This window comes from Ranitomeya variabilis, chromosome 2 (assembly GCF_051348905.1).
Source record: "Ranitomeya variabilis isolate aRanVar5 chromosome 2, aRanVar5.hap1, whole genome shotgun sequence".
Taxonomy (NCBI): domain Eukaryota; kingdom Metazoa; phylum Chordata; class Amphibia; order Anura; family Dendrobatidae; genus Ranitomeya; species Ranitomeya variabilis.
Genome location: NC_135233.1, coordinates 258,076,960 through 258,104,083, shown reverse-complemented (window position 1 = coordinate 258,104,083; position 27,124 = coordinate 258,076,960). Strand labels below are relative to the sequence as shown.

The following is a 27,124-nucleotide window of genomic DNA, read 5'->3' as shown; positions in this document are numbered from 1 at the left end:
CCTTACTGGAGCAGTCACTCCTCCGGCTTTCAGAGGACAGGAGGCATATAGCTGGGGGCACATAGATCACAGGGGAGCACAAAGCTTGAGGGCACAGAAGTAACAGGGGGTATATAGCTGGAGGGCACAGTAATCACAGGGGGCATATAGCTGAGGGGCACAGAAATCACAGGGTGCACATAGCTGAGGGGACAGGGATCACAGGGGGACATATAGCTATGGGGCACAGAGATCACAGTGGGCACATAGTTGGGTCCACAGAGATCACAGGGGGGCACAGATTACATGAGGCACATAGCTGGGAGGCACAAAGATCAAAGGGTGGCATATAGTTGGGGGCACAGATCACAGGCGGCAAAAAGATCACATGGGGGCACATAGCTGGGGGGCACAGAGATCATAGGGGGGCACATAGCTGCATTGCTGGGGGGCACATAGATCACAAGGGGGCACATATCACCAGTAGAAAAGCACAGAGCTGCCAGCAAAGAGATCCCTGGGGAGGCACAGAGGCTGCCGGCACAGAGATCACTCTGGAATTAGCAGCAGCTCGTCTTCAGGAACACCCCACCCACCCAGGCATTAGCCCCGCCCACGCATGTGGGCGAGGGCAGGCAGCGTTCTATAATGAACGCTGCGTGCCATGCACTTGGGGGTTAAAGGGCCGGCAGTCGGTAGGATACGGCTGCCACCCGAGCAGTGGGGACTCCAGGGATCTGCCTGCGGGCCACATGAAAAGTCTCCGCTGGCCGCATGTGGCCTGCGGGTCGGAGATTCCCCACCCCTGCTTTAGAGGGTCCCACCACTACAAATACAGTTAGGTTCTGAAATATTTGGACAGTGATTGAATCTTTGTGATTTTTGATTCTTTCTCAGCATGTTTTGAGTCATTGTCTATCTGTCCTGTGAAGCGCCGTCCAATCAACCTTGCCGCATTTGGTTGAATCTGAGCAGAAAGTATCGCCCTGTACACTCTAGAATTCATCTGGCTGCTTCTGTCTTCAGTCACATCATCAATAAACACTAATGACTCAGCGCCACTGGAAGCCATACATGCCCGCGCCATCACACTGCCTCCACCATGTGTTACAGGGGGTGTGCTGTGCTTTGGCTCATGAGCCGTTCCAAGCCTTCTTCATACTTTCTTCTTCCCATCATTCTGGTACACAGGTTGGTCTTAGTTTCAGCTGTCCACAGAATGGTTTTCCAGAACCGGGCAGCTTCTTTAGCCGTATTTTGGCAAAGTCTAATCTGGCCTTTCTATTTTTAAGGCTAATGAATGGTTTGCTCCTTGTGGTGAACACTCTGTATTTGCTCTCATGAATTCTTCTCTCTTAGATACTGAGACACCTACTTCCTGGAGAATGTTCTTCACTTGGGTTGATGTTGTGAAGGGGTTTCTCTTCACCATCGAAAGGATTCGGGATCATTCACCACTATTGTCTTCCATGGAAGTCCAGATCACTTTGAGTTCCCAAGCTCACCAGTGCGCTTTTTTTTTCAGAATGTACCAAACTATTGATTTGGCCACTCCTAATATTGCTACTATCTCTCCGATGGATTTTTTTCTTTTCTATCAGCCTGATGATGGCCTGCTTCTTTTCCATTAAGAGTTCCTTTGACCGCATGTTGTGGGTTCACAGCAACAGAATTTAAATGCAAATGCCACAACTGAAATCAGTTTCAGACCTTTTATCTGCTTAATTGATGATGGCTTAACGAGAGAATAGGCCATGCAGCCCATTAAAGAGCTTATGAGATAATTGCTCAATTACTTTTGGTCCCTTGAAAAAGAGGCAGCTACATATTAAAAAGCTGTAATTCATAAACTCTTACTCCAATTAGGATGTGAATACCCTCAAACTAAGGGCTCATACTCACTTGCGTGAAATACGGCCGAGTCTCACATGTTAAAATCCGGCTCTGCCGCCGGCACTCCAGAGCGGAGCGTGCGGCCGCATAGGAATACATGGAGCTACACGCTCCGCTCCCAAGTGCCAGCGGCAGAGCCGGGTGTTACCATGCGAGACTCGGCCGTATTTCACGCAAGTGAGTATGAGCCCTTAAGTTGAGAATCAGCACTTTAAGCCCATACTGATTATATAACTGTATCTTGAACATGTTTTCGTAAACAGGTAAAATGGCAAAACTTATCACTGTCCAACTATTTCTGCAAGTAACTGTATGTGTCATAAAGTTGTGGTCTCCAACTCTTGCAAAACCTGATCTCCCAGTATGCACAGCTGGGAAGCCACAAGTTGGAGACCACTCCTTTATGTCACATCTCCGGCTCCTCTGGGACTGGCCCTTTAAGTTCAGCCTTCATACATAACAGGCATTCTTAGTGGGGCTCCTGTGGATGAGGCACCATAAGGGCTTTTGTTCTGGATGTTGGTGTGTGCACATACATTTTAATTGTGTCCTTCTGATTGATACTGCATGTTCCAGACAGTGTAAGGCTACCGCTCTGTGCCACACTACGGATCTGCAATTGCTGTTCGGCTCATTATATCCTAAATGGCACTTATACAAGACTATGGATCAGCGGCAGCTATATTTAGAGTAGATGAGGTTATATAACAGAAACAAATGTCCAGACAGGAACGCCGGAGGGACACACGGAGCAACGCTGTACATTCCTCCCGCTCTGTAAAACCCACGCTCATACTTACATATTTATACTATGGGCTTATATAGGCTATAAATCTCCAGGAAACAACCCAGGATAATGTATGTGGAAAAGTAAGCCACGGTTTCCCATATAGGACATTCATTTATATGAACGAAAGAATGAAAAGAGCAATAAATCAGCGCCACCTAATGGTCACATTACTGTGATATGTGATGAGACATTACTATAATATTTCAGATTTTTCAGCAATACTTAGTGTCATGACTTTGCAATCACACCCTATTTGATTTTTTTGCAGAATTATTACTGCAGTCACCAATTTTAAAGGGAACTTTTCAGCTTGGTAAATGCTGCACTATTTATGGGCAAATGATATAAGGACGCTGTAGGAAAATGTACAGTATATACTGAAATAACTCATTAAAAGCTCCCCTTATTTTGGGTTCAGGAGTCCTGGAGTGAATGACAGCCTTGCTTAAAAAAAAAGTATACATACAGAGATAACTATCCATCACTGATTGGGATTGCCCACTGGGCTCTTAAGCCTAGAAAAAGCAGGATTTTCAATTAAGTAAGTATATGTATGCCAAAACCAGGAGTGTAACTTCCAGAGAAAAACTATACTTGGAATATTGACATCTGTTCTGTATTTTGGAGATACACGTGGTTTAGGCATACAAACACTGATGTATGCATAAAACCTTAGGCAGGGTTTATATGTTGCATACTTGGTGTAGATTTTACGTGTGGATTTCTAAGCTTTTTTACATTCAAAATCCATGCATATTTTCCATACCTAATAATGTGTTTTCTGTTGCAGAATTGCACTAAAAAGGTGCATTTCTGCTACAGAAATTGATGTGATATAGATTTGAAAAATGCAGCGAAAGCCAATTTCTGCACGGATTCTGCAAAAAAAAACCAGCAGCATGTAGAAAGATGAGGTTAAGTTTAACCACATTAATTTTTCTTGTAACATAAAATGCTGTGGATTTTACGTGCAGACAACTGCATGGAAAATCCACACCAAGTATGCAATGTGTGAATCCAGTCTAATGGCATCAAAACAGCCCCACAGTCAGTCCCCACAGAATGAGCATGCACTCTTGCAAGTGGTTGCCTGAAATGTGAAAAGTCCTGATTTCGGATTCTCGAGGTGGCTTATTGTTATGGGTATTATGTTACCACATTCATGTTTAATTATGATCATGTCTTCAACCCTTGGGACTCCTATGGATCTGTATCTGGTACTTTAGCTTTGTCTCAATCACTGGCAGTAGTACGTACATATGGATCAGCTCCTGTGCCCGGGCAGATATTGGTGCGCTGTGGCACATGTTGGACACTGGTACTAGTGACGATCATGGGTTTTGGCCCACTCTGCACACACTGGTAGCTTTTTTAATGATACGCTGCCATATTTTTCCATCTGGATTTCATTCTCACGATGTGGGAAAAATACATACACTATTGAGGTGGTGAGGATTTTAATTTTCTACAATTTCAATTTACGGTGGTGATTTTTACATAGCAGCTCACCCTTTGCAATACATAAGGTAATATCCCTGGATTTGCAATTAGTTCATGTTAATTCTACAGTGGAAATAGTTACGGTACATGTCCCAGTGCAGACCACCATGCTGCACCACCTTCTGTAGCCCTTTTACCTTCTCATCTGAGGGGTTTTAAAGCCACAAACATCAGGTTCTGGGGTAACTGCAGCCCTCCCCATGGCTACCTAATGAAACCTCTCAGATTTCCTGCTTTTTGGCAGCTGGTCCTACACTGCTACAGGATCAATAAGTATCGCGTATGTGAATTGTCTATACCCTCCACTTCTATTGTTACTTGCCCAGACCTATAATCTGATTATCCAGTAATCTCTGCAATTTCCGCTTTATTGATTAGTTGGTAATTACCATCATAATCTAATTCCTCCAATTATCAGTAACAGCAGATAATAATTAATAAATGCAAAAACGTGAATTGTTTCTCATCTGAAAAAGTCAGGTTGGTTGGAAAAAGAAATATATGATGGGTTTTAGTCACACATAAACCAGTATCACACATGGTTCGTTTAGATGCACTCATGAAAAATTTAGGTAAACTAGGGTTATAGATACTAGGCTTAGATAGACTAGAATAACACAGGAGAGGATACAGTAAGGGAAAAAAAGTATTTAGTCAGCCACCAATTGTTTGCAAGTTCTCCCACTTACTGTAAAAAGATGAGAGAGGCCTGTAATTGACATCATAGGCAGACCACAACTATGAGAGTCAAAATGAGAAAACAAATCCAGAAAATGACCTTGTCTGATTTGGCAAGATTTATTTTGCAAATTATGATGGAAAATAAGTATTTGGTCACCTAAAACATGCAAGATTTCCGGCTCTCACAGACCTGTAACTTCTTTTAAGAGGCTCCTCTATCCTTCACTCATTACCTGTAGTAATGGCTCCTGATTGAACTTCTTATCAGTATAAAAGACACCTGTCCACAACCTCAAACAGTCACACTCCAAACTACACTATGGTCAGGGCCGGCGTTAGGGGCAGGCAGACCAGGCAGCTGCCTGGGGCCCCCGCTCCTCTAGGGGCCCACAGCTAGCGTCAAGTCACGCAGCCGCTATGGGGCCCCTGTGAGGCAGGGGGGCCCACCTGCCGCCAGCGCTGACTCCCCCACCGCATTGAACTATACCGGCGTCTGCCGGTACAGTTCAAAGCAAAGATGGAGGAGAGAGCGTCACCTGACTCTCCCTCTCCCATCATTCCCCGCTCTGCCTCTGACACAGCGGGTGCGCATCATCGCGCACTCGCTGTGTGTCAGGCAGTGCGGCGGCAGCCGCCGACACAGGAGCAGGGAGCAGCGTGGGCTCGGGGAGAGGTAAGGAGCTTGTGTTTTTTTTTGTTTTTTTTTTACTGGACTGTGCGGCCATTCTCAGGAGGAGAGAGGTGGGGAGGGAAGGGGGGATGTGAGCTGTGCTGTATACTACTGTGTGCTCTGCTCGCTGTATACTACTGTGGGCTGTGCTGTATGCTACTGTGGGCTCTGCTGTATACTACTGTGGGCTGTGCTGTATACTACTGTGGGCTGTGCTGTATACTCCTGTGGGCTGTGCTGTATACTCCTGTGGGCAGTGCTGTATACTCCTGTGGGCTGTGCTGTATACTACTGTGGGCAGTGCTGTATACTCCTGTGGGCTGTGCTGTATACTACTGTGGGCAGTGCTGTATACTACTGTGGGCAGTGCTCTATACTCCTGTGGGCTGTGCTGCATACTCCTGTGGGCAGTGCTGTATACTCCTGTGGGCTGTGCTGTGTACTACTGTATGGGCAGTGCTGTATACTCCTGTGGGCTGTGCTGTATACTTCTGTGGGCTGTGCTGTATACTGCTGTGGGCTGTGCTGTATACTGCTGTGGGCAGTGCTGTATACTGCTGTGGGCAGTGCTGTATACTCCTGTGGGCTGTGCTGTATACTCCTGTGGGCAGTGCTGTATACTCCTGTGGGCTGTGCTGTGTACTACTGTGGGCAGTGCTGTATACTCCTGTGGGCTGTGCTGTATACTCCTGTGGGCAGTGCTGTATACTCCTGTGGGCTGTGCTGTGTACTACTGTATGGGCAGTGCTGTATACTCCTGTGGGCTGTGCTGTATACTTCTGTGGGCTGTGCTGTATACTGCTGTGGGCTGTGCTGTATACTGCTGTGGGCAGTGCTGTATACTGCTGTGGGCTGTGCTGTATACTACTGTGGGAAGTGCTGTATACTCCTGTGGGCTGTGCTGTGTACTACTGTATGGGCAGTGCTGTATACTACTGTGGGCAGTGCTGTATACTCCTGTGAGCTGTGCTGTATACTACTGTGGGCTGTGCTGTATACTCCTGTGGGCTGTGCTGTATACTACTGTGGGCTGTGCTGTATACTACTGTGGGCAGTGCTGTATACTCCTGTGGGCTGTGCTGTGTACTACTGTATGGGCAGTGCTGTATACTCCTGTGGGCTGTGCTGTATACTTCTGTGGGATGTGCTGTATACTCCTGTGGGCAGTGCTGTATACTACTGTGGGCAGTGCTGTATACTACTGTGGGCAGTGCTGTATACTACTGTGTGGGCTGTTCTATAAACTACTGTGTGGGCTGTGCTATATACTACTGTGTGGGCTGTGCTATATACTACTGTGTGGGCTGTGCTATATACTAAGTGGCTGTGCTATATACGATATGGGCTGTGCTATATACTACTCTGTGGGCTGTGCTATATACTATGGAGGTATATTATATTCTATGGGGGAGGCTGTGTTATATACTATGTGGCTGTGTTATATATTTGGGGGGTACATTATACATTATATTCTATGGAGGAGGCTGTGTTATATACTATGGGGGCTGCATTATATTCTGTGGGGGGGTTTTATTAGATTTTATGAGGGATGATTGCATCATACCCTTTGATGGGGCTACATTATATTCTATGGGGAGGTGGGCTATATTATATCTTGTTCGGGGCTACATTATATTCTATGGGGGGCTGCATTATATTCTATGGGGAGGTTACATTATACTCTGTGGGGGGGTTACCTTATACTCTGGGGTGGCTGCATTATACTCTGTGGGGTGGCTGCTGCATTATACTATATGTGGGCTGAATTATACTGTATCGAGAACTATGGGGAATACATTATACTATATGAAGAACTATGGGGTGCATTATACTATGGGAAGTGAATTGTACTACATGGATGACTATGGCGGTGCATTATACTATATGGAGCACTGTGAGGAGTGTATTATGCTATATGGAGGACTGAGGGGTATATTTTAATATATGGAGGACTATGAGGAGTGTATTATACTATATGGAGAACTATGGGAAGTGTATAATACTATATGGAGGGCTATGAGGAGTGTATTATAGTATATGGAGGACTATGGGGCACATTATATTATATGGAGGACTATGGGGTGTGCATTTTACAATATGGAGGACTGTGGTGCACATTATAATATATGGAGGACTATGGGGTGTATTATACTAAACAAGCAAAATGCTGCATATTCATTGGGTGATTGGATTGCTTATGCCGGAATAAAAATCCTTGTTCTCAGCAGCACATCGCTGGTGTAAACTGTAGATGTGCTGCTGATAACATGATACTGTATGGTGATCTGTTAGTGATCTATTAGTGATCGTTCTGTCCCCTTCATTCTTTCTCAGACGGTGGAAAGAGGCTGGGAAACAAGCGTCCAACGACTTCAGTATTGTCGATCACACTCGTTTTGCGGCCTGAGATCAGTGCATGTAAATACAACCGAAATGCTTCTGTATGATGTGCAATATGTTAGCATTTGGGGCCCCATTTTAATTTTTGCCTAGGGCCCCACTTTGCCTAAAACTGGCCCTGACTATGGTGAAGACCAAAGAGCTGTCAAAGGACACCAGAAACAAAATTGTAGCCCTGCACCAGGCTGGGAAGACTGAATCTGCAATAGGCAAGCAGCGTGGTGTGATGAAATCAACTGTGGGAGCAATAATAAGAAAATGGAAGATATACAAGACCACTGATAATCTCCCTCGATCTGGGGCTCCATGCAAGATCTCACCCCATGGGGTCAAAATGATCACAAGAAATGTGAGCAAAAATCCCAGAACCACACGGGGGGACCTAGTGAATGACCTGCATAGAGCAGGGACCACCATAACAAAGGCTACCATCAGTAACACACTACGCCACCAGGGACTCAGATCCTGCATTGCCAGACGTGTCACCTTGCTTAAGCCAGTACATGTCCAGGCCTGTCTGAAGTTTGCTAGAGAGCATTTGGATTATCCAGAAGAGTATTGGGAGAATGTCATATGGTCTGATGAAATCAAAGTAGAACTATTTGGTTGAAACAAAACTTGTCATGTTTGGAGGAGACAGAATGCTGAGTTGCACCCAAAGAACATCATACCCACTGTGAAGCATGGGTTTGGCAACATAGTGCTTTGGGGCTGTTTCTCTGCAAAGGGACCAGGACGACTGATCCGTGTACATGAAAGAATGAATAGGGCCATGTATCGTGAGGTTTTGAGTGCAAACTTCCTTCCATCAGCAAGGGCATTGAAGATCAAACGTGCACGGGTCTTTCAGCATGATAATGATCCCAATCACACTGCCAGGGCAACAAAGGAGTGACTTCATAAGAAGCATATGAAGGTTCTGGAGTGGCCTAGCTGGTCTCCAGATCTCAACCCCATAGAAAACCTTTGGAGGGAGTTGAAAGTCTGTGTTGCCCAGTGACAGGCCCAAAACATCACTGCTCTAGAGGAGATCTGCATGGAGGAATGGGCCAACATACCACCAATAGTGTGTGCCAACCTTGAGAAGACTTACAGAAAACGCCTGACCTCTGTCATTGCCAACAAAGGATATATAACAAAATATTGAGATGAACTTTTTTAATGACCAAATACTTATTTTCCACCATAATTTGCAAAATAAATCTTGCCAAATCAGACAAGGTGATTTTCTGGATTTGTTTTCTCATTTTGACTCTCATAGTTGTGGTCTACCCATGATGTCAATTACAGGCCTCTCTCATCTTTTTAAGTGGGAGAACTTGCACAATTGGTGGCTGCCTAAATACTTTTTTCCCCACTGTAAGTGTCACGATCCATTTTTGGATTTGTGCCAGATCTGGTTCCACTATGTTTTAAATGTAGCTATTTTCCTTTCAGGCCGGTGGGGGTTAATGTCAGTTTCCCCTGCTGGCAGCCTGCTGCAACTGCAGAGTTGCTAGGACAGCTGATGTGGGTTCTGACCACTCCCACCATCCTTTAAATGGTCACCTGATGCATCAGCTGACTTTTGGTGATAGAGTTTCTCTATGGAGACAGCATTGCAGTTGCACCTCTCTGGTGTGAGCTACTTCTGGAGTTTGGAGTCCTGTTTCTGTGTCATCTGCGGTGTGAAGCTTGGCAGTGGAGTCTGGAAGCTAAGTGTTGTGTTTATACCTTATATGTCTTGTGTTTGTCACCACTCCCTGTGTTGTACCATCAGTGCACTAGCCAGGGCAGTGCAAGGTGAAAGCGAGGGATGAGGTTCGTGATGGCGGCGGGGGTAAGGACCCACCTAGGGTGATAGGGGAGTGCAGGGACAGGCTCAGGTTGGATCTCAGGAAGTGTCCCATCCATCATTCCCTATTGATAGGGCCTTCCTCTCCCCTATACCATCCCGTTGATGTGTGTTGTGCCGTCCTCTTACCAACCCCCTGGTGGAATTGTGACATTAACAGTGTCAGTATCATATGTGAGACGCTAAGTCCATGTGCACCCTTTCAAAATATGGTCAGTATTTTACCTCAGTATTTGTAAGCCTAAATCAGGAGTGAAACAATCAGAGGAAAAGTATAATAGAAACATGTCACCACTTATGCATTTTTCACCCACTCCAGGGTTTTTCTTACAAATACTGATGTAAAATACTGACCCAATACTGAACGTGTGAGCATGGCCTTAGTTACATAATTATGTGTGTAGGCTAGGTGTGACATGTGGTAGGCTTAGATACACTAGCCTCACACATAGGCTGAGACACACTAGTGTTGCCATGATACGTATAAATAACATGTTTGGTTACCCTAGTATCCCAAGGTAGATTCATTAATATTAAATATTATTAGACTTTATACACTCCTGTATTGCTAGCATCCCAAATAATAGGCTTCTATCAATTTGTATAAGAAATAATAGGTCTCCACACACAAGAACCACGCATGATAAGCTTAGATGCTTTAGTATCTCACATGATAGGCTGCAATGGTCTCGCTGACCGGCCACTTTTTTAATCTCAGTATAGTAATTACATATAATAGGTTCAACTACAAGTAATTAAAGATCAACGAGCTGCAGAGATTAACACAAAGATGATCACTGGGGATTTGTATTCTGAATATAATGTGAACAGAAGGTCCAGGATAGGCTATTGATCCATCATGTCTGACTTCTGTCACTGTGTATCACAGCAGGTGGGAGCTGGGAACTTGTATTTGCATTAGAAAATCCCTGATTTAGATAGTTTGGGGCCACCAGGAACCCAATAACAAAGTATGTACTGCCAGATAGGGGGCTTTCACATTGTGCATACTGTATCTTCACGTTTGTTGATCCCATCAGGGCTTGCATCCGCCCCACCCCTCCCTCCTCCCCCACAAAACGGGATTCGGACATATTAGCCGATAGGACCATAGACAATGGTGCCAGCAGAGCGAACGTGTGTTCTGTCTACATCATTTTCGGGAGTATACACCTACTGGAGTCGGACACCCAGACTCAGTCTATTACATCTTAGTATCCGCAGTCTATTACGTCTGAGCATCTGCCTCCAGTAGGCGTACATGCCCGAAAATGATGCATGTCAGGGCGCAGGTTCGCTCTGTCAGCACCATTATATTCTATGGCCCCATCGGTGCATATGCTTGAATCCCATTTTGAGGGGGTTTGGACATATGACCTAATGTGACCAATACATGGGTGCCAAAACGCAGAGTGAAAGAAACCATAGTGTAATAACTAGGTCACAACTTTATTCTCCTGCCATGCTTTTTCCCTACGCTGCAAAACTTAGTATCGGTACAGTGACTGATATATAGAGAATAGCTATGTGCTTATTATACTGCCAGGAGTGTGCATGCACATACTGTATGGTAATCTACACATATGTATGTGTGTATAATGTACATAGTACTGGGCAAAAGTTTTAGGCAGGTGTGGAAAAAATGCTACAAAGTATGAATGCTTTAATTAAATCAGTTATAGTGATATTGTTAATCAATGAACAAAATGCAAAGCTCATGAACAAAAGAGAAATATACATCCCATCATTATCTGGTGACCGCCGTCGACTCCATCATCAGTATCTTATGACAGGCCATCACCTCCATCACTTCTTCTCATCATTTGCACACAGGTTCTGAAGGAACTCGGCAGGAGGTTTTGCAAAACATCTGGAAGAACTGACCCCAGATCTTCTATGTATGAGGCTTGTGCAGAACCCTCTGTCTCTTCATGTAATCCCAGACAGACTGGATGATGTGAAATTAGGGCTGTGTCTGGGGTCCATGAAGACACCGATGGATTTGCAGAAGCCTCATACACCGATGATCTGGGGTCACTCCTCCAAGGTATTTGGAACAATCTCCTGCAGAGTTCCTTCATAACTTGTGTAGAAGTGATAGACGCGACTCACGGTCACCAAATACTAATGAGATTTATATTTCTCTTTTGTTCATTCACTATAAATTTACTATTTTATCAATGAACAAAATGTATTTATTTAAAATCTTCTTACTTTGCAGCATTTTTTCCTACCTAAACACTTTTGCACAGTGCTGTATACCATGTTCATGCTCCTGACTCATCTTATGTCAGCAGTCATTTTTTTAAGCTCTGATCAAAATAACAAATTGATAATGTAAGGCCATTTTACATGCGGCAATGTAACATGTAAGGGTACAAACTATCATTATTACAACTGTTTGGTGCACATTGGAAGCAGCACGTCTCCTGTTTACCAGGATATGCCCTTTGTAAGATACACCATATGCAGGATATGTCCTATCAGGGCTGGGCAATACCATTGGTGCAACCTGTGCAGCTGCAGAAGAGCCCAAGAGGTAAAAGGGCCCACTTCTACCTCCAGAGCAGCAGGCATCTTCTGATACCTACATATAGTAGGGTGCATTGTGATTTTTAATGCTAGGAGTGCTTTTATGCTATTTTATGCTAGGAGTCCATATACAGTTTTTTTTTCACAGGGGCCCTTTTCTCTCTGTGTCTGCCCCTGTATTCTGTGCTGGGCATGATCTATTCTGTATGCGATCTATGCAACTTGCATATTGTGCAGTTACAGTAGTGTTGAGCAGTGCAACGCTTCTGCATTATTGCTGCACTCCTAGTGAGCATAGGGTGTCCCCAACTAAGACCCTTCATGCCTTCAAGTTATCCTCCATATTGCAGAATCAGCAATAGCACAGTACCCTTTTAAGTCCCATATGATCAGACAGACATCAGTCTTGGATTGTATAAGTGAGATAATCAGGATAAGACGATCATTTTGAACTCTTCCCTATATGAATAGTCTCCTTTTAGCTGTTTTCAGAGAACTGTTTATATAGGTCAGCACTGTGCAGTATGTGTCTGGGCGGCATTCACCGGATATCATGAGATTAATTTAATGGATGACAATGGTCCCTTTATGCTCTTTCCTACAATTTTGATGGACATGCTCATAAATACTTAGTGTTTTTTTTTTCCACACATTCCACTGTCACATTTTCCTTCGTTGGCTCGTTCAGTGCCAGCCTTCATTGCAAACTTCATCAGTGCCAGCTAAGAAGCATCATGGGAGCAATGTATCAATACTAGTGCAAAGGAAAAGTTGAGTAATTAGGGTTGCAAATGGCCGCAGCAACTACTGTGTACCAGTTTTGCGATATTTTCGTGTAACAACCACGATCGGAGAGGAAGCAACCGGGCCCGTATGGGTGGGGACCAATGCGGGTGAGCAGTCTACCGATGTCAGTAGAAACATCAACTGGATGTGTGTATGAGGATGCACAGGATAAGGGACATATACCAGGATGAGGGATGTATATATCAGGATGGGGCCCAGTATAAGGGACGTATACTAGGATGGAGGATATATATATATATATATATATATATATATATATATATATATAATCAGGAAAGGGCCCAAGATAAGGGACAGATATACCAGGATGGAGGACATATAGGCAAATCTTGCTCTGGGGCCCATCAGACTCTAGTTACGTCACTGCATGTGTGGCCCTATATGAGATGTGATGTGACTGATTGTGATTGATTTTCACCCATTTATGTTCATTTATTTGCACCTCTATATGAATGTGAATTAATCCGTCTACAAGTTCTTATCACTAAATTAGAATATCATCAAAAAGTTAATTTGTTTCAGATCTTCAATACAAAAAGTGAAACTCATATATTATATAGACTCATTAGGCTAGTTTCACATTTGCTTTAAAAACACAGAGTTTTTAACGCAAACGCATGTGGTGAAAAAAACACATGTAAACGTGTGCAAACGCTGCGTTATTTAGAAGCATGCGTTTTTGCATGCAGAAAGAAAACGCGGCGTTTTGCCGCGTTTACATGCGTTTTTTCCTGCGTTGCGTTTTTGAAACGCATGCTGAGAAGTGTGTGACAGCTGCCAATCATCAAAATCAACAAGAAAACCCACTATAAATAGAAATAGCTAGGATTAGGGTTAGGGGTAGGGTTAGGATCCCTAGGGTTAGGGGTAGGGGTAGGGTTAGGGGTAGGGTTAGGATCCCTAGGGTTAGGGGTAGGGTTAGGGGTAGGGTTAGGGGTAGGGTTAGGGTTTGGATACCTAGGGTTAGGGGTAGGGTTAGGGGTAGGGTTAGGGTTTGGATCCCTTTATCACCTTGATGGTGGGGGGTGGCTTATAAGTGTGTATTCTTGTTTTTTTTCTATAAAAACACATGCGTTTTTAACGCAAACAAACACATGTGATTAAAAACGTATGCATTTACATAGATAGCAGTATTTTTTTTGCCGCAAAAAAAGCATGCGTTTTTTTGCGGCAAAAAAAACGCCTCTAGAAATTACTACATGTTGCATTTCTGCAACCAAACGCAAGCATGGAAAAAACGCATGCGTTGTCAAACACGGCAAAACGCATGCAAAAAAAAAACGCATGCGTTTTTAATGTTAATCATAGGAAAAAAATGCATGCGTTTTTTTCCGAAAAAGCGCTGCGGCAAAAAACGCAAATGTGAAACCAGCCTTACAGAGTGATCTATTTCAAGTGCTCTATATCCGTTAATGTTGATGATTATGGCTTACAGCCATAGAAAAACCAAAAGTCATTATCTCAGTAAATTAGAATACTTTATAACACCAGCTTGAAAAATTATTTTAAAATCCGAAATGTTGGCCTACTGAAATGTATGTTCAGCAAATGCACTCAATTCTTGGTCGGGCTCCTTTTGCATCAATTACTGCATCAATGTGGCGTGGCATGGAGGCGATCAGCCTGTGGCACTGCTGAGGTGTTATGGAAGACCAGGTTGCTTTGGTAGCAGCCTTCAGCTCCTCTGCATTGTTGGGTCTGGTGTCTCATCTTCCTCTTCACAATACCCCATAGAGAATGGTTATGGTCAGGCGAGTTTGCTGGCCAATCAAGCACAGTGATACTGTTATTTTTAAACCAGGTATTGGTACTTTTGGCAGTGTGGACAGGTGCCAAGTCCTGCCGGAGAATGAAATTTCCATTTCCAAAAACCTTGTTGGCAGAGGGAAGCATGCAGTGCTCTAAAATTTTCTGGTAGACGGCTGCGCTGACTTTGGTCTTGATAAAACAGTGGACCTACACCAGCAGATGACATGGCTCCCCAAAACATCACTGATTGTGGAAACTTCACACTAGACCTCAAGCATCTTGGATTGTGGCCTCTCCACTCTTCCTCCAGATTCTGGGACCTTGATTTCCAAATGAAATACAAAATTTACTTTAATCTGAAAACAACACCTTGGACCACTGAGCAGCAGTCCAGTTTTTTCTCTCCTTGGCCCAGATAAGATGCTTCTGGCGTTGTCCATTGGTCATAAGTGGCTTGACACAAGGAATGCGACACCTGTAGCCCATGTCCTGGATACGTCTGTGTGTGGTGGCTCTTGAAGCAATGACTCCAGCAGTCCACTCCTTGTAAATCTCCATCAAATTGTTGGCCTTTTCTTAACAATACTTTCAAGGCTGCGGTTATCCTGGTTGCTTGTACACTTTTTTTCTACCACACTTTTTCCTTCCACTCAATTTCTTCATTCCATTAATATGCTTGGATACTACACTCTATGAACAGCCAGCCTTTTTAGCAATGACCATTTGTGGCTTACCCTCCTTGTGGAGTCTGTCAATGACTGCTCTCTGGACATCTGTCAAGTCAGCAGTCTTCCCTATGATTGTGGAACCTACTGAAACAGACTAAGGGACCTTTTAAAATGCTTAGGAAGCCTTTGCAGGTGTTTTTTGTTAATTATTCTAATTTACTGAGAAAATGACTCTTAGGTTTTCATTGGCTGTAAGCTATAATCATCAACATTAACAGAAATAAACACTTGAAATAGGTCACTCTGTTTGAAATGACTCTATATAATATGAGTTTTACTTTTTGTATTGAAGAAATGAAATAAATTAACTTTTGGATGACATTCTAATTTAGTGAGAAGCACGTGTATATGTTAATCAAGACTGTTGTGACAAAGTCAGTGGCAACGTGCTGGAGGGGAGATATGTCGCTGAGGCTATTGGCTTCAGTGATTTGAAACCCACACATTTTGCTCCAGCGCACTAAGTGTTAAGAGTGGTTAATCAGCCATTTTGTTTAAGGTCTGGGTTTTTGTGGACAACCATGGAGCGGATGGGAGGTTGTCCACCTTATCTCCAACCCTGGGTGTGGTCTGGGGCTTAAATAGACGGCCTCCAAAGGCATTGAGGGTTCAGCGTGTTTGGCGAGAGTAACTCCAGGAAAGTGCTTGCGTTGGTGCTAAACTGAACCATGTGCTTTTGCTAGATGAAAAAACAAAATGTAGTCAGCTCACCTCTCCGAGTATGTAATTCCCAATACAAGTCCAAGCCTCGCACGGATCGGAGCTGAGCAGCCACAGCAGACTCAGGGAAAAAAGGGAGTGGTGATCCAGCGATGTAGGCTAGGTGACCTTTTTAAATAAAATAGAACTTTTATTGAGCCATTTAAAATAAGCATTTAGTGCTTAATCCACATATAGGCACATGGTTGGCACAGATATACAGATGCTATAGTAAAAACCAACGTGTTTCGACTTGTGTCTTAATCATGGTTTTACAGGCGGCTAAGTAAGATGCCCATCATATCGCCATCTACATTTGTTCTGCAGAATATATTTTGAATATGTTTTGATTAATCGACTGAGTTCTGCAATTGCAGGAAAAAGACCACTGACTTGATAACTGTTTTCTGGCAGTGTGATTTACACTGAGACTATAGAAGATCAGTCTCTGGACAGTAAGATATGAGCTCTGGATGGAAAATGTTAGAATTGATACCAAGTAGGGCAATGATGACACTTTGTGCCTAGGGCCTCAATGGTCAGAAATTTAGTTTCCACCTTCTCTGTGGAAATGAGCTATTGTGGCTCAAAACTCAAGGGCCATGGAACAAAAGCTATTTCTGGACTCCACACCTCGACATCAATGACGTTGGGTGTGGCAGGAGATGATGATAAGCAGTGTAATAAAAGTGTTCATTGCTATAGTAAAGTATTTCCTTGTAGTGTAATAGAAATGTGTCATAGCAACTGTGCACTTAATACATGTAGCGCGGCTGCAGAAAAGCCGGTGACTCCTGTAGCGCAGCACAATCTGTATCTGACATTATAAGAAAAGACGTAGTTAGTGCTGTCTCTGAATACACCATTGTCACAGAACATAGACTAGGGTAGTACCAACAAAGAGGCGGTACTATCTTTAGCTATATCATTTACAGGGCGGTTGTACTATCTATAAGGAGGTGGTACTACCTACACCCCCTGACAGAAGTTATGTCGCTTATCCATGTTATGTAAATAAAAGCTTATAACCTGACGTTAAATTTATCCATTGGTTGTATAAATTATTCTTTTGAAAGCTGAAACCCTCCGAAATGTGGTTTAGGTTAAGAAAATAAATTGGCATCAATGCAGAAATATTGATCAGTTAATGGGCACAGAATGGTCAGATTTTGGCAAGACAAAAGTTTTGTCGCCTGGTCATATAATGCACCCAATCCTAGTTTACATCCTCACCTGTGCTCAGTAAATGATCGGTTAATTAGTGTGTTGGGTATAAAAAGAAACCCAGCACCCCAGACCTTCACTTCAACTGCAACTTGAGCTCTGACAACATGCCAAAAACCCACCCTGCGACCAAAGCCTGGATTATCAAGAGGCTGAAGACCAGATCCACTGCAGAGGTGGATGGCACCTTTAATGTGTCTCAGCGTCAAGTACAAAGAATTAAAAAAGGATTTGAAGAGACTGGAGATGTGTTTGACAAACCCAGGTCCGGCAGACACCGCATGACAACTGCTCAGGAGGAACGTTTGTTGGTTTGAAAATCCAAAGCAAGCCCCTCTTCCACTGCAGCAGAGCTCCACCAGGCCTGGTCACCTCAAGTCCCTGTGTCACCTGTTATGATCTGGTGGCCTAAGAGCAGCATGGGACGTACTCTGGAGAAGGTGGTACCTGTACTGACCGCAGACCCTGAACCTAACACCGCAACTAGACGTAGCCGTGGAATGTACCTAGCGCTCCCTAGACATCTCAACACAGCCGGAGGACTAATTACCCCTAGAGATAGAAAAGGGAAAACTATCTTGCCTCAGAGAAAATCCCCAAAGAACAGGCAGCCCCCCACAAATATTGACTGTGAGAGGAGAGGGAAAAAACATACACAGACTGAAATGAGAATTTAGCAAAGGAGGCCACTTCTAGCTAAATAGAAAGGACAGGACAGAGTACTATGCGGTCAGTATTAAAATACTAGAAAATATCCACCACAGAAAATACAAAAACTCCACAGCTAACTAAAGACATGGAGGGTATATCTGCATCTCCAGAGATACCTAGCTTGGCTAAACAAATTCTTATACAGACCAAGCTGGACAAGACAAAACATGGAAAATAACTGAACAATAAGACCACAGCATGTGGACAGCAAAATCAAGGCCAGAACTTATCTTTGTTGAAAAGAACTGCAAAGCAGAAGAGACCAGGCAGGGATGTGAATCCTCCAGGAACAATGGACAACTGGCACTGACTAAAGGGTGAAGCAAGACTAAATAGCCCTGTCCAAATTGCAAAAAGTGAAAACACCTGATAAATGCTGTGATTCAGAGACAGCAGCGCTACCACTTACAACCACCGGAGGGAGCCCAAGAGCAGAATTCACAACAGTCACCTAGAACAGTTTGTAGGATTCTGTCTCGAAATGGCCTCCATGGTCGAATCAGGGCCCAGAAGCCAGCACTAAACAAAAGGCAAATAAAAAACTGTGTGGCATTTGCAAAGTCCCACAGCCTGCTAAACAGATGGACGCTGGAAAAGTGTCAGAAAGTGGATTTCTGTGATGAATCTTTAGTAGAATTACACCATAGCCACCACAAATACTGCAGGAGAGCTACTGGAGCCCGTATCGATCCAAAATACACCCAGAAAACAGTTAAATTTGGTGGTGGAAAGATCATTGTCTGGGGTTACATTCAGTATGGGGGTGTGCAAAACATTTGCAAGGTGGAAGGTAATATCAATATCCTAAAATACCAAGAAGTATTAGCTACCTCTTATATTCCAAATCATAAAAGGGGTCAAATTCTGCATCAGGATGGTGCTCCATCTCATACATCCATCTTTACAACAAAGTTCTCCAGGCAAAAAAGATCAAGGTGCTCAAGGACTGGCCAGCCCATTCACCAGACATGAACATCATTGAGCATGTTTGGGGTAGGATGAAAGAGGAAGCTTGGAAGACAAAACCAAAGAATTTAGATGAACTCTGGGAGGCATGTAAGACAGCATTCTTTGCTATTCCTGATGACTTCATTAATAAATTGTATGAATCATTGTTGAACCGCATGGATGCAGTCCTTCAAGCTCATGGAAGTCACACAAAATATTGAATATGATTCTAATAGCACAACAACTTCATTCACCAATGTTATGCAACATATATTTGTATTTTAAGTTAATTATTTGTTTGAATATCACATTACTTTCTTTGTGCACAAAACTTTTGTCTTGCCAAAATATGACCATTCTGTGTCCATTAACTGATCAATATTTCTTCATTGATGCCAATTTATTTTCTTAACCTAAACTACATTTCGGAGGATTTCAGCTTTCAAAAGAATAATTTATACAACTAATGGATGAATTTAACGTCAGGTTATAAGCTTTTATTTACATAACATGGATAAGCGACAGAACTTCTGTCAGGAAATGTATAGCTACACCATTTACAAAGCTGCAGTACTATTTAGAAAGAGGCGGTACTATATATAGCTACAGTTGTGTGAAAAAGTGTTTGCCCCTTCCCGTACAGTTGTGTGAAAAAGTGTTTGCCCCTTCCCGATTTCATATTCTTTTGCATGTTTGTCACACTTAAAGAGGTTGTCCACTACATACTATAATTCCCCCACCAATTTACCCGAACTTGGATATCTCCTGAGGGGAATCCGGACCTTGCCAGGCGGCCGCCTGGTGACGTACACTTCCTGCTGAGGCCTGTCACGCTCGTCTCAGCAGCCTCTCTGGAGCACATCTGCTCAACTCTCTTCCCTGGTGCCAAATCTGACTGTGATTTCGGACGCAGGGTTTTTATAGCAAAAAAGTCATTCCTGTGGGTAAACTGATCAGGTCCAGCACACAAAGACGCTCCCCTTGCAAATCTTCCAGCACAACTTGGTTCCGCTTAATTTGCCTGGCCAGCAAATGGCAGTACCTCCTCATTAATGGTACATCCTGTAAGGGCTCTTCAGAGATATTGCTTCTTCTTATTACATACACACTGTATGATATCCCCACAGTAAATTCCTCCACAGTACTTTTCACATTCACACTATGATGACCCTACTGTACCTCACCTCAACTCCTCTGGCAAAGTATGGTGACCCCAACACAGAATGTGACACCTACACAGCACTTCATGCAGTATAATGGGTCTATATAAAGTATAGTGGCCCCCACATAGCCCTCTAAATATTATAATGGCACCACATAGCTCTCCAAATATTATAATGGCCCCCACATAGACCTCCATATAGTATAATGGATACAATAGTCCTCCATAGAGTATACTGCACCCCATAATCCTCCATATAGTATAATATACCCCATAGTCCTCCATATAGTATAATGTAACCCCCATAGTCCTCTGTATGGTATGACTACCAATAGTCTTACATACAGTATAATGCACTGCCTATAGCCCTCCATACAGTATAATGCACTCTCCATGGTCCTCCATTCATTATTATGGCCACCACAATTTTTTTAAGAAAATAATACAATACTCTCCTTTCGTCCTCGTTCCCCCGATGCTCCGGTCTCTGCAGCGAACCCTCTGAAGAGCCGCACATCACAGCACAGAGGGCGCCATGTAGTGATATCATCACGCCCACTGCACTGAGACATCAGACGCCAAGGAAGAATGATGTAGGAGGAAGTGTCAGCTGACGCTCCCTCTTTCATAATTTACTTTCAACTATTTTGGCATCCAGGAAGCTGATACAGTTGAACGTGCGATGACAGACCCTATAGCAGCTGTGTGGCCTGTATTATTATTATTGTTTTATATAGCACCATTAATTCCATGGTGCTGTACATGAGAAAGGGGTTACATACAGGGTTATAGATATCATTTACAGTACACAAATTTATGACAGATTGGTACAGAGGGGAGAGGACCCTGTCCTTGCGGACTTATATGCTACTGTATTCCACTGTACTGTGCATAGATGATCTGCAGAAAGGCAGCCCTAGATGTGCTCCCATCATTTGCAGGTGTATCTGTATAATGGTTTACAATCATAATCTGTGTACATCACAGTATATATGGATAAAGGATGGCTGGTTCCACACAGAAAGGTGACCACCACACAATAGTAAAGCACACATATTGTAACCACCTTACTTTAGCCTGGGCTGCTGCCTTGCACTGATACTGCAGTTTTTAACCCACAGTCTTATAACATATTTTTATAAGGGTTTTTGCTATTTTTTTTAATATGTTTATCAAAAATACATTAGAATTTATGGAAATTTACTTGTGATGGTTTTGCAGGCTTTATTCTTGACATGAAATTCTGAAAACCTCTCTGCCTTCCAGACAGCGCAAATAACTGTTTGTATAACACAGATCCAAGCAGGCAGGCAATTATTCCGTGGCCTATGGTTCACAGCAGATAAGGACGGATTAGATAGGTGTTGAATTTGGCTTAAGGTTCTGTATGATAATTTCCTGTTCTGTATCTGAGCTGGGAGGACAAAGCCACTGATGGAAACAGGCACAGTATTCCATCTACAGTACATGTGCTTTCAGGAGGCTATATCTATGACCCAAGCTCCCAGCAGTTCCAGCTGTGGGAGTGCTGGACGGCTCTTTGGCTGGCACAATGACAGTAGAATTGAGTGAAGGAGACGCTTATGGACCTGCAGCTTATTTTCATATCTCCACAAATAACCCCAACAATCCCTTTACTTATGTCTGCAATTAGCAACACAAAAAGTAACTCGCATGTTTTTTTTAAACCTTTTTTTTTTATCAATTAGTGTTTATTGAAGATTTCCAAAACAATACAGTGCAGTCAAACAGTAATAACAGTAACAGAGGTCAACTAAAGATGACCAGAAATAAGTAAGGAGAGAAACAAAACCTATCAGAAAGGAAGAAGTAGGAAATGGGGGAGAGAAGCTGGGGGGGGGGGGGGGAGTGGGGAGGGGTAGGTACGGTAGGGGGAATAGGGGGGGAGGAAAGGAGTATAGGCATTCACAAGACATTATCTAGCAGTTCAGTTATAGATAAGGGGTCCTGGCAAACTGTGGCAGAATAAGAATATTACAAACACAAAAACAGACATGTCAATTATGCTTACTTATTCCCACTCAAGTAAACGGTCAAACAAGGTGGTGCGGGTCAATAGAGGAATGACCACTATGTAACCAAGGGTGCCAAATATTTTGTCTTTTGGTTTTGGCAGTCATGGAGTGAGCCAAGTCGAGTTCATATTGGCAGTGGACATTAAGCTTATTAATTCACTAATATTGGGAGAATTAGTGTCTTTCCATCTTGAGGCGACTAATAACCTGGCAGCTATTAGAATATGTGATAGTGTACCTTGAAGTATGTGTGGAATGTCCTCCAGGCCGATGTGAAGAATGGCCTGCCTAGGTGACAGAGTCAGCTGGATCCCCAAGACCTGTGCAATTAAAAGGTCCATATCTCTCCACCAGGGTTGAAGAATTGGACACGACCACCAGGTGTGTTCCAGAGTTCCCCTGTGACCGCACCCCCTCCAGTATTTGTCCGACCCGGCAGGGTCATAGTGAGCCACCTGAACCGGATATTGATACCATCTAAGGTGTACTTTTTTCAATTGTTCGAGATGATTGACGCAGGCAGATACCCGTAATACTTCACCCAGTCCCTCCTCCCAATCTATCGGGTCAGATAGGAAGTCCAGATCCTGTTCCCACTTGATCATATATGGCAGTTTAACATCTTCTGCTGGGTCATTTAAGGCTTTATATAATATTGAAATTCCCTTCGGGCCAGAGTCAGGCAACAAGAAATAACCATTAACCCTGTTATTTAAATGGGAGTTGAAGAAAGGCGAGTTTGGGGAATTATGAAGTAGATGACGTATGTGCAAATATTGATAGAAATATCTACGGACATTCGGGAAGTTGGAGGCCAAGCGGTCAAAGGGGATAAGGCCAGTGGTACCCAATATCTGCCGTAATGTTACCATTCCAGCATCAACTGGAGATTAATAAATGGGATGTGTGTCTCAAGGGCTTTTAAGGATAGGGAGTCATGAGATAATTTAATCAAGGAAGGGACCAGTGTCTTTCAATAGTGGAGCGCGATTTTCAAGGTTGGTAAGGTAGGGGAATAATCAGTGATTGCAATAGATTCAGCCTCAAGAATCGTGCGGGTAGATCTAGTTTTGGCATAGTAGTTTTCTATTTGGAGACATCTATGGTCTTTGTCCGCCTGCCACCAGTCTCTAAGTCCAGTTAGTATGGCCGCTCTATGGTACAGCATGAGGTTCGGCATTCCCAGCCCTCCCCGTTTGTTTTTTTTTAAACCTGAGGGCCAACCAATATGGCCGCCATTACATTTTCCTAAATAACTAATCCATTCATATCGATGTTTGGCTTCATACACACTTAGATGCGCATGCTTAACGTTGTGTGCACTCATTAGCTATAGCTAACTAGAGAGGACCTATTGGCTCTGCTAGCAAGTCTGTTTTATTTAATACATGCATTACCCATGACATAAAAATCCTAAAGCATCTTGTATTTGAGAAATACATAGTCATGTTCTTATGTTAGTCCTTTTGAAAATGTATCACTATGACTATTGGATATTACCAATCAACTTGTCAAAAGTGGCATCCTTATACGCTTTTGATACTGTCCAGTAGGAACTGGCATCTAGAGATGAATGAACCTTTCAAGGTTCGGTTCGGATCGGCGGACGTCCCAAGGTAGTTGACTGATAAATTGACCTACATTATAAATTTGACAATGGCTCAACAGTAGTCAGCGATGGGACATGCATGAGGTATCAGGCTCTGGGCCAGCATTTACAGCTTTGAATTTAAGTTTAAATTAAGACGAGGTGGGTGAGGGACCGGTGTAAACCTGCTGTGCTGAGAGCCCCGATACCTCATGCAACAGCTCAAACTGCTTTTCTGTTCAGCCACTCCCCGGTTAACACAAAGATCAGGTTTGAAGACTACTATTGTTAAAACATTTAAGGATAGTAACACAGGTAGTTGACTGAAAGTAAGTGCAAGCCTTAAGAGCAGTCTGGGAGCCCTACTACTACAGGCAGCACACATGAAGAAGATCCAACTTGGAGTCCAAACAAAAAATATTGCCACACACCACTAAAGTGGCATCAATTTCCCCAGAAAAAAATAGTATAATGGGGTTCTGACACCCCTTCCATTACAGGCAACCACCCAGATGGACACTCAACTTGGAGTCTCAAAATTCCCAAAAATTGTTTGTAACATCAGCAGCTGTAGCAACAGCAGGCACAGAAGCCACGACAAGAGTGTCACAGAATGCAATAACGCAAGATCAATGCAGCACACTAAAAACTACACCATCGCCTAGTTTGCCCAGTCTGCGACTTTGGTGCGAAAGTCATTGGAGATCCATTACTTGTTCATCTTGATGAAAGTTAGATGGTCTACATTTCAGGGGACAGCTGGATGCGCTTTTCCGTGAGGACGCCACCAGCAGTGCTGAAGACATGTTCTGAGAGAATGCTGGCTCCCTGGCATGACAAAACCTCCAAGACGTGACAGGCGAGCTCAGGCCACTCTTTAATTTTTAAAGACCAAAATGCGAAAAGGTCCAAACCCCCCTGATGGCATTGATAATGAGCTCCAGATACTCCTGTACCATCCTCTCCAGTCGTTCACAACGTGTCAGACTTGTACTCTGTTCTGCTGGTGCATGGGCTCGTCTAAGAAATGTGTGAAACGACTCACAGAAATTGCTTCTGCTACTTACACTACTGCTGCTGCTAATGTTTTTGTGTTGGCGACTCAACGTTCCCGGGGTTGGAAATTTATAATATAACTGTGATGCACACTGTGTGCCTCACTGCTGTCTTAGGGAAAACCACTCTTAAGATTGTCTAAAAGCATGTTATGTTACTCCAGCATGCACGCGTTCCTTTCTAGGGGGAAGAAGCTTCTGGCAAAATGGACTCTTGTACCGTGGATCTAACAGAGTAGCAACCCAGAAGTCAGCACTATTTCTAACTCTAAGAATACGGGAATAATGTTGCTGATAGTGCAGCAAGAAGGTGCTCATGTGTCGAGTGGTTCCATGCGGTCCAAGTCCATGATGTGTTGGTGGCGAGGTAAGACTCAAGCTAGCTTCCTCAGTCCCCTCCCTCCAACAACCATGGAAAATAGAGAGGGGATTATTATCCTCTTTATCTCCTGACTGTTGAGCACCCATCACATCTTCCTCATCATCCTCCTTATTTTGTTCCTCGGCTCCTGCACCTTCAACAGTTTGGTACCATTAGCCCCCCTCGATCGCTGTAATTCACCCTCCAATGGCACCCGGCTGTGTGACGACAGTCCAGAACTTAGAGACATTGGTATACCTTTTGCATCCTCCTCTGCTTCCACCTCTTCCTCTGGGACCATCACATCCTCCCGCAGATTATTCAAAGTGTGCTCCATCATGTAGATGACCGTAAAAGTGATGCTGATGACAGCATAGTCAGTGCTAACCATCTTAGTAGCCATTTTGAAACTGTGCAAAAGTGTGCCCACTCTTCAAGTGTGATTTGCACCACGTCCGTACTGCATTGGCCCAGGCTTTGCAAAAGGACATACTGCACTAGAGCTCGTAACTGCTGCCACAGTTGCTGCAACATGTGCACAGTGGAATTCCAACGTGTCAGAACATCGCATATCAAACAATTAACCGGTATGCAGAATGACCTCTGTAGCCATGAAAGTTGATGACCTGCAGGATGCGAACAGCAGAAGTGAACACAAAGCGACCATGCTTTCTCCATCAGCGCATCCATGACGGAATAGAAGAGGAGAAATTGCTGGACCACCAGGTTGAGGATGCGAGCCATGCAAGGCACCTGTGTGAAGTTGCCCCGGAAGAGGGCTGCCACCAGGTTCGCACTGTTATTGCACATGGCCTTCCCTGGCTCCAGGTTCGGTGGAGACAGCTATTGCTCAAACTCTGCCTGGATAGATGTCCACAACTCTTGAGCTGTGTGACTGTGGAATGCCCGCCAGGGCCGTGGGGCACTCGGTACCGGGTCCAGTACTTAAGGGGACATGTCACGGTGACGACCCTGTCCGTGGCCCTGGGCGCCCATGTAAAAGGGAAAGTCTTTTAGGGGTTTTATGAATAAAGTACGTGTTCGTGATGCCACCTCTGGTATTCGGTCAGTAAGGACTAACGCTGCTTAAAGGGGTCCTCTGGGGTGATGGTATGGCAGCTAGGTGGTGTAACTTCCCACAGGTGAAGTAGGTCCCCAGGGCTTCCGGTGTATAGGTGAAGATGGTAAATGGTGTAATAAAGAACGAGGAGACAGGTTTGCAATGTCTTTACCTGGTTTACTGTAGTTTCTTGCAATTGCAGTCCAGGGCACCGGACAACAGGTACAGGCAGAGTCCGGCCGGCTTGGAGGTGACTCCAGGTCCTCTCACCAGGTGGAGGTCAAAGCCTTCCTAAAAGTGTGGTGGTGATGTGGTTCCTTACTGCCTAAGGCTTCAAATAAGGTCCTCATAGTTCCTCTCTGTTCCCCATAAAGGTTAGGACACAACCAGTATGATAGGTGAACTGGGCCGTTTTACAGGGTCTCTATCATGACCCGGGCCCTATAAATATCACTGTGTTTCCTGGGTATCAATGCGGACAGGTGATCTACAATCCAGCTGTCCTGCAGGTTTCTGCTATGCCACTATATAGTTCAGCACAGCCACGGCTACCGGAATCTGCACTAGCCAGGGAGGTAGCCACTTCTCAGCTCTGTTACACTGGCTCTATTCTCCTGCACTTCTCCCTCCTGCAATCTCTTCTGCAATCTGTTCATCTTTCTTAATCCTTTCAGTGCTTGAGCTGCAGCACCTCCGGCTGTACGGCTCCAAACACGT

General features: G+C 43.9%; 1 long non-coding RNA gene across 1 annotated transcript in view; it reads right to left on the bottom strand.

Annotated features, from left to right (window-relative positions):
• Window positions 1-20,088, bottom strand: part of LOC143809321 (uncharacterized) — a 29,245-nt gene extending 9,157 nt beyond the window's left edge. Inside the window, exons 1-2 of the long non-coding RNA XR_013222213.1 lie at window positions 19,894-20,088; window positions 16,275-16,391 (exon numbers count right to left, since the gene is read on the bottom strand). This is a non-coding gene — a long non-coding RNA (uncharacterized LOC143809321). The remainder of the gene's footprint in view (window positions 1-16,274; window positions 16,392-19,893) is intronic.
• Window positions 20,089-27,124: the final 7,036 nt, after the last annotated feature.